Source organism: Chinchilla lanigera, unplaced genomic scaffold (assembly GCF_000276665.1).
Source record: "Chinchilla lanigera isolate Chin_1 unplaced genomic scaffold, ChiLan1.0 scaffold00046, whole genome shotgun sequence".
NCBI lineage: Eukaryota > Metazoa > Chordata > Mammalia > Rodentia > Chinchillidae > Chinchilla > Chinchilla lanigera.
Genome location: NW_004955447.1, coordinates 16,855,446 through 16,866,451, shown reverse-complemented (window position 1 = coordinate 16,866,451; position 11,006 = coordinate 16,855,446). Strand labels below are relative to the sequence as shown.

Sequence of the window (11,006 nt, the reverse complement as noted above, 5' to 3'; positions counted from 1 at the left end):
GGGGGGCGCTCGGGCCCGCGGGTTCTGGGGCTGCGCGGGGGGCGCTTCCTTCGGCCCTCAGCCCGGAGTTTGCGGCCTGGCAACGCGGGGGACGGGTGTACTCAGGTACGTTAAACCACTGAAATGAAACTGCCAGACATGAATTTTCCATGCAAACGAAGGTCTAGGGGCTGGGGATGTAGCTCAGCGGCACGGCGCCTGCCCGGCTAAGCGCAAGGTCGTGAGTTCGATCCCCGGTACCGGAAAAAAAAAGAAAAAGAAGATCTAATAAGCACAGCATGCTGGGTACGGTTCCAAGCCCCAGACAGCACCCCAAAGGGGTAGACACGACAGCTAAGCGCTGCTTCTGCGGAGGAGGCAAGAGGACAGCCAGTAGATTCCCCAGGGTCACAGGGCAGAGGCAGAAGTCACCCCAGACCCCTTGCTCCAAAGCGACACCGACCCCAGGAGCCGGCCTGGAAGAAGCCTGCGCGACAGACGGCGGATCAACCGCGGAGCTGCGAGGGGCACCGAGACGGCCCTGCCTTCACAGAGCGCTCTGCGGTGCCGAATGCCCCTTCCCAGGCACAGCCCACGAGGGCTACTTTCTAAAGTCGGTCGTTGTTCCAAGGTCATGTGAAGGAGGTGGCGGGGCTGGAAATTGCTCGGCTGTGCTCCGTGGCAGATGTAGGATGCAGGTCTGAAAGCTTTTAGACAGAAGAGAGAATTCCAAGAACAAGATGGAAGTGAATTTCTTTAGATTGAAAAATTAAAGCAAAAGTTATACATTTTTAAAAGATGGCAAATACCATAATCAACAAAATCCTGAAGAATTACATAGTATGGCTCTCTTAATCTCTCTCTTTTTTTTTTGGCACATACATTTTGTATGATTAGCTCCTCGTATAACAACAATTTTGTAGTATCATTTTCACCGAGAGAAGAAGACGTAATTCGAATGTATTTTAAATGCCCCGACCAAAAAGTAATATAATAGTAAGAAACTGTTATTATATTTTCTCGGCTTGAACTACGTAATCGTCTGATCGAATTACCCTTTGGCTGTGTGTCGCAGCTTGTGATGAATGTGCACGGGCACTTAGTCACAGGGACGCTTAGTTTGCTTTGTTGTGATTTCAGTGCTTTAACGGCCCTTTTGTGGTACTGCCAGGCTTCCTCAGGATGAGGTGTACGGAGGCACGCTAAGATCGATCCAGTATGTCACAGTGCAGTGTGGCGTGCATAAATGCCACCCTTCCCCGATTACAGTACTGCTGCGCCTCTGTGCTCTACAAATACGATTCCAATCAGATCTGTCTTGCTTTGATTCCCATTTTAAGAGTGTAGTAGCGTGCTGCATTATAACTGTACATACGTTATGGAGTATTTTCCTAAAGATAGTGTGTGTCCGGACTGGACACACAAATATAAGTACCAAACATTCCACTCATAATTTGATACGAAGAGTGAGTGAAGGAGTGTCCCCCAGAGAGCTTCCCGTCTGCACTTTCCAATTCGGCGTCTCCGTTACCTGCGCGTTTCCAGTGCGGGGCCTTGCAGGACACATTGAAGTCCTGGGATGCTTCTTCCTTACCCTAGAGCAGCTTCTTAACTCTACGTGGAAGTGACTGTGGGCCGCAGAAGAAGATCCCACTGAACCTGAATAAATCTCCAGATCAGCTTCTCCTTTGCTGCCTTCCCCGCAGCGCTCAAGGCCCCACGCGGCTCCTCCAGGGAAAGTGACAGAAGAAATCACCGTGGGAGGAAGGCACGACCTCAGCCCACGGCGGTAGAGTCGTACTTCTGCATTTCGGCCAAAGCTTCAAACTCGTGCCGCTCGCTTTTACCAGAGCCGAACACCAAGCTTCCGTCCTTCACCAAGTCTGCTCTGACTGGTGAAGGTGATCACCGCAGCGAGGGCTGAGATCACAGAGACGTCAGCGCAGACTCCGGCTGTCGAGAAAAGCTTCACGGAAGAGTCTTGAGGCGTTGGTGGGATCCAGGAGATAGAGGAGTTGGAAGAGCCCAGGCCGCGGACTTTCGGCAGCCTGCCAAAAAGCGGGTGTGCATCAGCGTGGATACAGAATGTGTTCTCCTGCCAGCGCGAACATCTCCCATCCCTGGCTCAGGGCTGCCCAGCCAGGGCCAGTGGCAGTACACTTGCACGTCACGGAAGAACGAGAATGCACCTCCTCCCAGACGCCTCTCTCCGTCACAGTCAGATAGTCACGCCCACGCCAGGTCAGCCTGCGCCGCGGGCACTTGGCACGCGTGCACACCATCTGCCTCCTTCTGCCCTGGGCTCCAAAACACTGGGTTACACCCCGGGCACGGGAGAAGCGACCTGAGAGTGTTCTGGGTAGACCAGGAAGCACGGCCGGAGGGTGCCTGGAGGGAGGTGGGGGGGCGCGGGGAGATCTGTGCCAAGCGCACGCTCTGTCTTTGGCACCGTTACATCCTAGGGGCTGGGGGGAAGAGGAGGAAACGCTTCCCGCGGAAGGCAGCAGCCGCCTCCCGCTTAGGGGCCTCTGAAGTGATCTTGGCCGTGTTCTTCGCCTGTGTCCTGAACGTGCTGTCTAATCCTCAGTTTTGCTCTGTGGTACCAGAGAAACGCTCCCCGAGGCACTTGCGTGTGAGGACTCTTGGGGACTCTTAAGGAACTCTGCGGTTAGGCTGGGGTCAGACAACACTGGCCACAGCCATTGGCACTGCGTCCACCCAGGGAAGTCATGCGGTGTGCGCAGGCCTACGTGTGCGGTGCACGTGCTCGGAAGCTAGGGAAACAGAGCAACTTAGGGCCCTACATTTTCTCCTTCCCGCAAGTTTATGTCTAGCAAATCTGCAGTATTTGTCTTTTACCCAAATTCTGTATCCACTCGAGAACTCAGCCATTGGGTCCCCGCTCAGTCTTGCATGGGTGACGCTGGTCATCACTTTTCTTTCGTGGTGTGGGAACTGAACCCACGACCTCACACGTGCTAGGCTCTACCACTGAGTTCTACCCCTAGTCCTTTTTAAATTTGTATTTTGAGACAGGGTCTTGCTAAGTAGAATAGGCAAACTTCCATCCTCCTGCCTCAGCCTCCAACGTAGCCAGGATTATGGGTGTACACTACCATGCCAGGCATGGCCGTCATTCTTCGTCATCAAGCAGCCCTACTGCTCTGGATGGGCCTGGCGTGGAGCTGAACTGGGTCCTGAAGGCAGGCAGACGGAAGGAGAAGGTAAAGGAAAGGTTAGCAAGAGCCAGGGGAAATTCACCTCAGGGTGTGGCTCACAGGAGGAATCTAGCGTGCATTTCCCTGACAGTAATCTTTGCAGAGAAAAGCCCGGTGGTTAGTGTTTGCTGTCCTTCTGTGACGCCCCACAGCCCCTCGCTGAATTATTGCCGGTCCCCGGATTCTCAGCCCTCGAGGTCGCTTCCCTGGCCGCCTCCTTCTCCTGCCCAATCACACTGCACTCCGCTGCAGTCAGAGCCTGTTCCCGGAAACCCTGCCTCGTCCCAGCCACCTCCCGACGCCTGCCCGCCCGACCGGGACCTGACCGCTACCACCGCTCAGAGAACGTGCTTTCTGCATAGGGAACAATATTTACGCCCTGAAGCAGGCGGAGTGCACACAGACCATAGTCAAGTCTGATTGAAATGACGCATTTGAATACAGTGTAAAGGTGTTGCCAACTGGCCCATCTGCAAACTGCACACTATTCTGAAAAAGAGCGGGTCCAGCTTCCCCAGCACACACGCCCCCACCCATAGGCACACACAAGCACGCACACACAGGCACGCACACGCACTCCTACTGCAGTCTTGCTCTTGTTTTTCAGATCAGCCCTATTAAAATTGTGTCAAGTAAAAGCCAATATGGTGAGCTCACCCAAGTTACTTGGAGATGAAGAGCTAATCGCTGGGCCTGGTGGCATATGGCTATAACCTCAGCACTCAGGAGGCTGAGGCAGGAGGATTGTTAAAGTTTAAGCCCAGCCTTGGCTACATATTGAGACCTTGTCTCAAAAAACAAACCAAAAAGAAGAGCCAATCATTTAAATCATTGTTTTGTTTTATTTTGTAGGTGGAAGCGGATTGAGTGGGGGTGGGAATATTATCTGAGTTTCTAGCCGGGTATGGTGGTGCATGCCCATAATCCCAGCACTCGGGAGGCTGAAGCAGGAGGATTACTGTGAGTTTGAGGCCAGCCTGGCCTATGTAAGCAAGTTCAAGACCAGCCTGCACTGTATAGTAAGACACTGTCTCAAAAAAAAAAAAAAGAGTTTCTAGAAATTTGAAGTCATGGAGGAAGGACAACTGGAACTTACGGAATTTTAGAAAAGGGTACTCTGTGAATTAAGGCACAAAATGTGCCTGTGTAAGCAGATCACTTATGAAATAAACGTACTGGACATCTCCAGAGACGTGAAACTCTGATTTAGAAAGGTAAATCCTAGTTGGGTGTGGTGGTGCATGCTTACAATATCAGCACTCTGGGAGGCTGAGGCAAGAGGATTGCAAGTTTGAGTCCGGGGATACTTAGTGAGACCCTGCCAAAAAAAAAAAGCCGGGGATGCTTAGTGAGACCCTGCCAAAAAAAAAAGCCCTGGATGTAGCTCATTGCAAAGGCCAAGGGTCTGGGGGTGGGTAGGGGTGGAGTCCCTTCCATCCTTAAGCAGATTGAAAGACAAGATAGGGCCCTGAAACTCCATTCTTTCTAGTTAATTTCTTTCAAATTTTTTAGAATTAAAAATTCTAAAATTAACGGGTTTCCCAGTGACTTGATGTTAATTCTGGGCATGCCGACGTTTTGACAGAAATGCCCAGTTCTCTGTCGGCTGTGCTGTAAGCCGGTCTGTGTCCTGGCCTGGCCCACTTGAGCCTCTCTTGAGATGGATTCTGCCTGGACTCCAAGGCTCAGAACACAGACTGAGGGTACGGGCGGGGTCTCTGCAGCTCTGAAATCCCGGAAAGGTTCTCTAGAGCCAGGTCTGTGCGGGGGCAGTGTAGGGAAGAGTGGAGGAAGCTCGCGTACTCGGTTCTTCCCAACCAGAAACGTGACTGATGGGTGCAGCCGAATTTCCCACTGACTTAGACACACCCGGAGCGGAGCCAAGGAGGGGGCTTCCGGCGGGCTCCCCGGGACGCCCCACGTCTGACATGCCCCGCCAGGCTCAGGCTCCCCCGAGGCGGGAAGACCCTCATTCCTTTCTGTGTTGTGAGGCTTGGCATCGTACCAGGCATGTGTTAAGTACTTACTAAATATCTAACAAAGTGATCAGAACTGGTACTGAATTCCAGTTGGAATTTAAAATTTGACATTTTTAACAGAAAATAAGTAATTGAAATAGCTTCCACATATTGACCAAAAAGGAGAAAAAGGATATTCTTAACTTGACTTCAAAGAAAAGACACGAAAGAAATTCACAATTATAATTGCTGCAAATTCAGCTGCTGTCAGGAATCACTAAAATCAAGATTCTTTGATGCTGCGTACGGCAGAAAGCAGCATCTATTCCACAACAGCCAGAGGCGGCAGAGAGGAAAACTGCAGATTTCATGGTGTGGAATATTTAAAAATAAAACCCACCTGACACTACAACCGTGCTGTAGTCTCTCTCTCCTGGAACTGAACCCAGGGCCTTTGCACTAAAGTACATCCGGACCAGTTATTTATTTGTTTATTTTAGCTTGAGACAGAGTCTCACCAAGTCACTAGTTTGCCGAGGTTGAGCTCAAACTTTGTGACCCCCTGCCTGCGCCTGCCAGGGTGCTGGGATCACAGGCGCACCACCGCGCCCAGCTTCTGTTTCTATGGATGTGATGTTCTGCTTACCTGTCTCAGGCTCTGTCACCCTCTTCAGCTGTCACTCCTCCTCATCATCTCAAACGCCACTGATGAAGGATTCAAACAGTTTTGAGTGGGCTGTGGAGAGGACGAGGCCAGGGTGGCTGGAAGAGCAGGAGGGTGGGTCCAGGAAGCTTCCTGACGCTCCCAGACCTGCGTGTGGGTGGGTCTGAGTTTGAAGTCATGGGCAGGATAAAATGCATAACTCATTATGAATTCTTTTCTGTAAATCAGATTCATTCGCTTTTGTTTTTGAAGCAGAACATAGAGTACACCTATGCTCTGTGACCAAGGAAGACTTGTTCCAGGGCCCTCCCTCCGGAACCAGAATGCTCAGCTGCTCAAGTTCCTTATGTAAAGCAGGGTGGTATTTGCACATAGCCTGTGAACATCCACACACTTGAAGTAACCATTGGATTACTTCACGAGCGCCAGGTAAGTAGCATGTAAATAACTGCTGTGCTGTGTTGCTTAAAGAATAACAAGGAAAAATCAGTGCATGTTCACTACAGATGCAGTTTTTTTGAGTACATATAATGAAATAAATATTTGTTGATGTGCTCGGCCAAGTGCTTTGCCTAACTAATTGATCCTCACAAAATTCTGAGATGGACACCATCATCCTTATTTTGCAGATGAAAAAACTAAGGCTCAGAGGGATTAATTAACCTCCTCAAGGTCCCACAGCAAGTCAAATACTTGAGTGTGTCTCAGTTCAACTTAGACCTTTTCGCTACACCATGAAGCATGCAGAGAGATTCAAAGACACTGTTCCCGCTGTTTTGTCCTGCAGCGCAAACTCGGTTGACCTTCAGAATACACCATTCCCCTGCCAACCTTCCTCAAACCCCACCCAGATGACTCACCAAAAACCAGAAGGCAGCATCACTAGAGAAAGTCACAGAAACACTCCGAAGCTTTTCAAACCTCCCAGGCAAAGCGACCTAGCTCTGGGGGTTAGGTAAATTTTGTTTGTTTGTTTATTTGTTGTTTTTTCCCATACTGGGAATCGAACTCACGACCTTGCGCTTGCCAGGCAGGCACTGTGCCACTGAGCTAAATCCCCAACCCAACTTAGGTAAATTTTTAGCTAACTTGGGCTACCTGATGGCAGGAATTCACAGGAACCTGTGAGATTGTGCTATGTTTATTATGCACTTACTGGGCTCCCAAAAAATCTCCTGGAGCTCTGTTTTCTAGCTAGAGAAAGATTGAATGCCACAACCCAAACTTGCCTGCCAGGCGAGTGCCTTGCACATGTTTTTTTTTTTGTCGGGTATCAGCAATGGGCAAGAGTTAGGCTTTTTGTTTGTTTTGTTTTTTGAGTTTTTGTTGAGTTTGTTTTACTTTTTATTGGGGGGGATGTTTTTGTTTTTTTAAAACAGAGTATCGTTATGTAGCCCAGGCTGGCCTCTGGCTTGGGATCCTCCTGCCTCAGGCTTCTGAGTTCTGGGATGACAGGCCTGCACTACCATGCCCATCTGGACGAGAGTTTTGAAATCTTGGACCATACTGGCTTGGAAGGTCCTGTTGGCCACAAGCATTCCAGAGAGCATTCTAGGACCTAAGAGCACTTGTAGGCAGATTTGGACAATGTCCAAGGTCTTACAACTGATCTCCTCTTCTTTTTAAGATGCCATCCACCAAGGGGTGTTTAGGAATGTGTTAACAATTCCCCAGAGAAGTCGGCAGGCTGGCCTGCTCCTGACTGATGGTGCTGTCATCTGCCGTTCCTTCCCGCTGTTCAGCAGTGCCTTCCACAGAGCGCGTTATGAAGATGGATGGCATCGTAACGCTACACCCAAGGAACTGGCACGATGTCAGCGAGAATTCTGCGCGCCACTCTATTGTTCATTACACTTCACAATCACTTGTTATTAAATGAAAATGAATTTGCCATTAGGGACTAGATACTATTTAATAACTGCTCGGCAGTGTTTCATGATTAAATTTCTTTCGCCTTTGTAAGTAGCTCAGCAGCCACGTGAGTAAATGTCATTCTGGATTAGGTGAGGCTGGATTTTCTAGAACAGCCTTCGTCGTTAAAACTTGATGTGGTTTCAAACTTGATCTGCGAAATTCAAACTATTGATTGAGCCTTTTAAAAACACAGAGAATAAGGAATTGTGTATAATCTTTGTGTATAATCCCGCAAATTGACATGGAATGGGGGCAGGAGAGAAGTGCAATAAACAGGCACAATGGTGGGTCAGGGTAGGAGACCTGTCGGACAACTGGGTCCTCAGCAGCCTCTGCAAGAGAATGACATCAGCGTTACTCTGTGATAGCAATTACTCCCTTCCCCCAGGCTTCAGGGACTTAAAGTGATAAAGATTTGTTTCTCTTTGGTGCTGCAATTCATTGCCTGACCCGAGTGGTCTTGGAAGCCAGTATAACAAAGCACCCACCATCTGGAATGGAGACAGAGGACAGAGGTGAGCTCTGGAGCCAGGCATGGTGGTATATGCCTCTAATCTCAGCACTTGGGAGGCTGAGGCAGGAGGATCGCCAAGAGTTCAAGGTCAGCCTGGGCTACACAGTGAGTTCAAGGCCAGCTTCAAACTACCTAGTGAGACTCTGTCCAAAAAAAAAGAGCTCTGGAAAGTCTCAAACAATTAAAATCTTGATCTTGAACTGGTCACATGACCCAAACCACAAAGAGTAGGAGTGGGCTGTGTTCGTCGGCTTTTCATTACTATAACAAATTCCTGCGATAGTCGGTTTTTCATCACCGTAACATCCTTGAAAACCTTCTGAAAAGAAAGCTTCACTTTGACTCAGGGTTTTGGAGGTTCCAGTCCATGGCGGCTTGGTCCTGTTGCCCTGGGATGGTGACAGCACAACTAGGCAGGCGTCCAGGGCAGCAGGGTGTTCCCTTCATGGCCGGACTTGAAAGAGAGGGAGAAGTGAGGCTGGGGCTCCACTGTCCCCTTCCAGGGCAGTCCCCCAGGGGCCACAGACCCCTACACAGCCCACCCTTTAAGTTCCCACGAGCACAGTGCCGTGCTGGGGACCAGCCTTTACAGCATGTGCCTTTGGGGAGACCTAAGATCCACACCGTAAAGGGACTAAGACTTACAAATCTACTACGTGCTCAAAAAACAAAAGCAGAGTATCTGGTGACCAGGCATAATGAGTGCCCATGTGAGATCCAAATGAGGGATTCAGCACAAGTCCAGAGGTTCAAAGGAGCCCCTGGTGCTCAGGGAGAACCCCCCTTCACTGCGCCCCGTCACGTTTTTCACTGTGGCGGCAGAGACCCAGGCAACCGTGCCACACCTGTGCAGGTAGGCACTGGGGGACAGGGCGGGCCTACAGTCTCTTCTCCTACCTGGCCAAGCAGGAAGCCCAGGAATTGTGGACACCATATGTTCTGAACCTTTAATTCATTTCAATGAAGTTACGTACTTCAACTGGGGAGCTTATAAATCACAATTACCACTAAAGCACAAATGCATCAGGTAATCAACAGTCCCCACCATCACCTACACAAAGACCACATAGACTTTGAATTTCTGCTCTTTAGCATGACTGTCAGAATTGAATTACTACACTAAGTATTGCATCCTCTTCCAAGATGGAGACCTCATCATATCATATAACCTTTTTTTACAAGCTTTGGCAACCAGATGGTGAACTCAAAAGAAATGGTACAGGCCTGTCACGTGTAGCTTGTTGCTTGCTTTGCTACCTTCTGCCCACCATGAACTGTTTCTCCTCTGCGATGCCTGCCTGTTATGCCACCCTGCCTTGGATCCAGCTGATCATGGACTGAAACCTCTACAAATTTGAATAATGAAATTTTCTACTTGCATTTACTACAAACTAGAAAATAAAGTGTTTAATAAGATACAAACAGTCCAGAAAGACAAACCTTGAAAAACTCTTCGAGCTGTTTGCTGTTGTGAGGAGCGGGGATTGGGCAGAGAATGGCAGCAGGTCTCCGGCTCGCTGCAGTCTCTCTTCTGTGACGGTTTCATCAAAAACGCGCCCTGGGACTGAATGGAAATCAGCGCTTACACGGAGAACAGCCAGAGGCGCTCCATGATGTTTACAAAGCAGATGGGAAAGCAGCTCAGGCCGACCCCTGGCCAGTGCTGGGCTTACTATGCGAACATGGGGAGTCACATTCTAGGCTCTGTCTAGAATCAGCACGAAAATAATGTTCCTGAGAAACAAGAGGCAGAGGTATCACTGACAAGTAAACGTGGCTGAAGGAAAAAACTATGAGAACATCTATCTCGCGGTGGGGCAAAAACCTGAGCCTGAAGCGAACAGGGCTGGCACTGCAGAGTCTGTGCCGGCAGCTGTGAGAAGAGCGGGGACACCGCATCGGTGAGCTCCGCTCTGACGGGGACAGAAAGGCGGTCTGCGTCGAGTTTTTAGTGATCTATGGGCTCTGAGTGCTGCTGAGACATTTTCAAATTGCGTCAGTTGACATCTGTCACATGCTGACTTCAGTGTAAGTGTAAAGACCTCAATCAAAAGGGCAGCAGCATCACGTACTTAAACATGTTAAGCGGCTCTGCAAAGTATTAACAAAAAAACAGGGCACAAAGAGCTCCCTATTACACAAACCGAGGCAAGAATTTGAAACTGAACAACTAAATACCCTCTGCTCAGTGTGCCTCCTGGTCCTGGCAGTATTTAATTCACCAAACTTTAAAGAGGCCCCAGGTTCAAACATGAGCTCTACCATTCACTAGCTACAAAATCTTAGGCAGCCTGTTTCCTCACTGTAAAATGCAGACATTAGTAGTGTCCTTAAGGGTCCCCGAGCCGTGTCAGCTGCAGCCAGTGCTTAACAGATTATCCTGGCCCCTCTGAACCTCCGAAGCTCTCATAGCCACTAACAGACAGGGCTGCCAGCAAACGTTGGTTGACTGTGAGAAGAGATGACGAAAACTTGCAAACACCTGTCTTACAGTGAAACTCAGGAAAGGGAAATCTTAGAAGTGGGTCTGGAGAAATGTGCACGCAGCTCGGCGTGGAAGTGGAAAGGCAACTATTATTGGCCAACAGGAAGGGGATGGTGAGTCTGGAGGGGTGAGGAGGTAAGGGAGGGAGGAAGGAGGGATGGGTCCCATCGGAGTATGTGATGTACATGTACGAGGTACCACGCCGAAACCCAGTTTTCTGAAAAATTCATGGGCACTAATACGTACATTTTTAAAAGTAAAATGTGAAAAAGTA

The 11,006-nt window shown here is 49.5% G+C and overlaps 1 long non-coding RNA gene across 1 annotated transcript; it reads left to right on the top strand.

Moving 5' to 3' along the window:
* The first annotated feature begins 5,979 nt into the window (after window positions 1-5,979).
* On the top strand, window positions 5,980-7,810 carry LOC102010532. The gene is made up of 3 exons (XR_001235700.1): window positions 5,980-6,248; window positions 6,449-6,774; window positions 7,447-7,810. It is a non-coding gene; the product is annotated as an uncharacterized LOC102010532 (long non-coding RNA).
* Window positions 7,811-11,006: the final 3,196 nt, after the last annotated feature.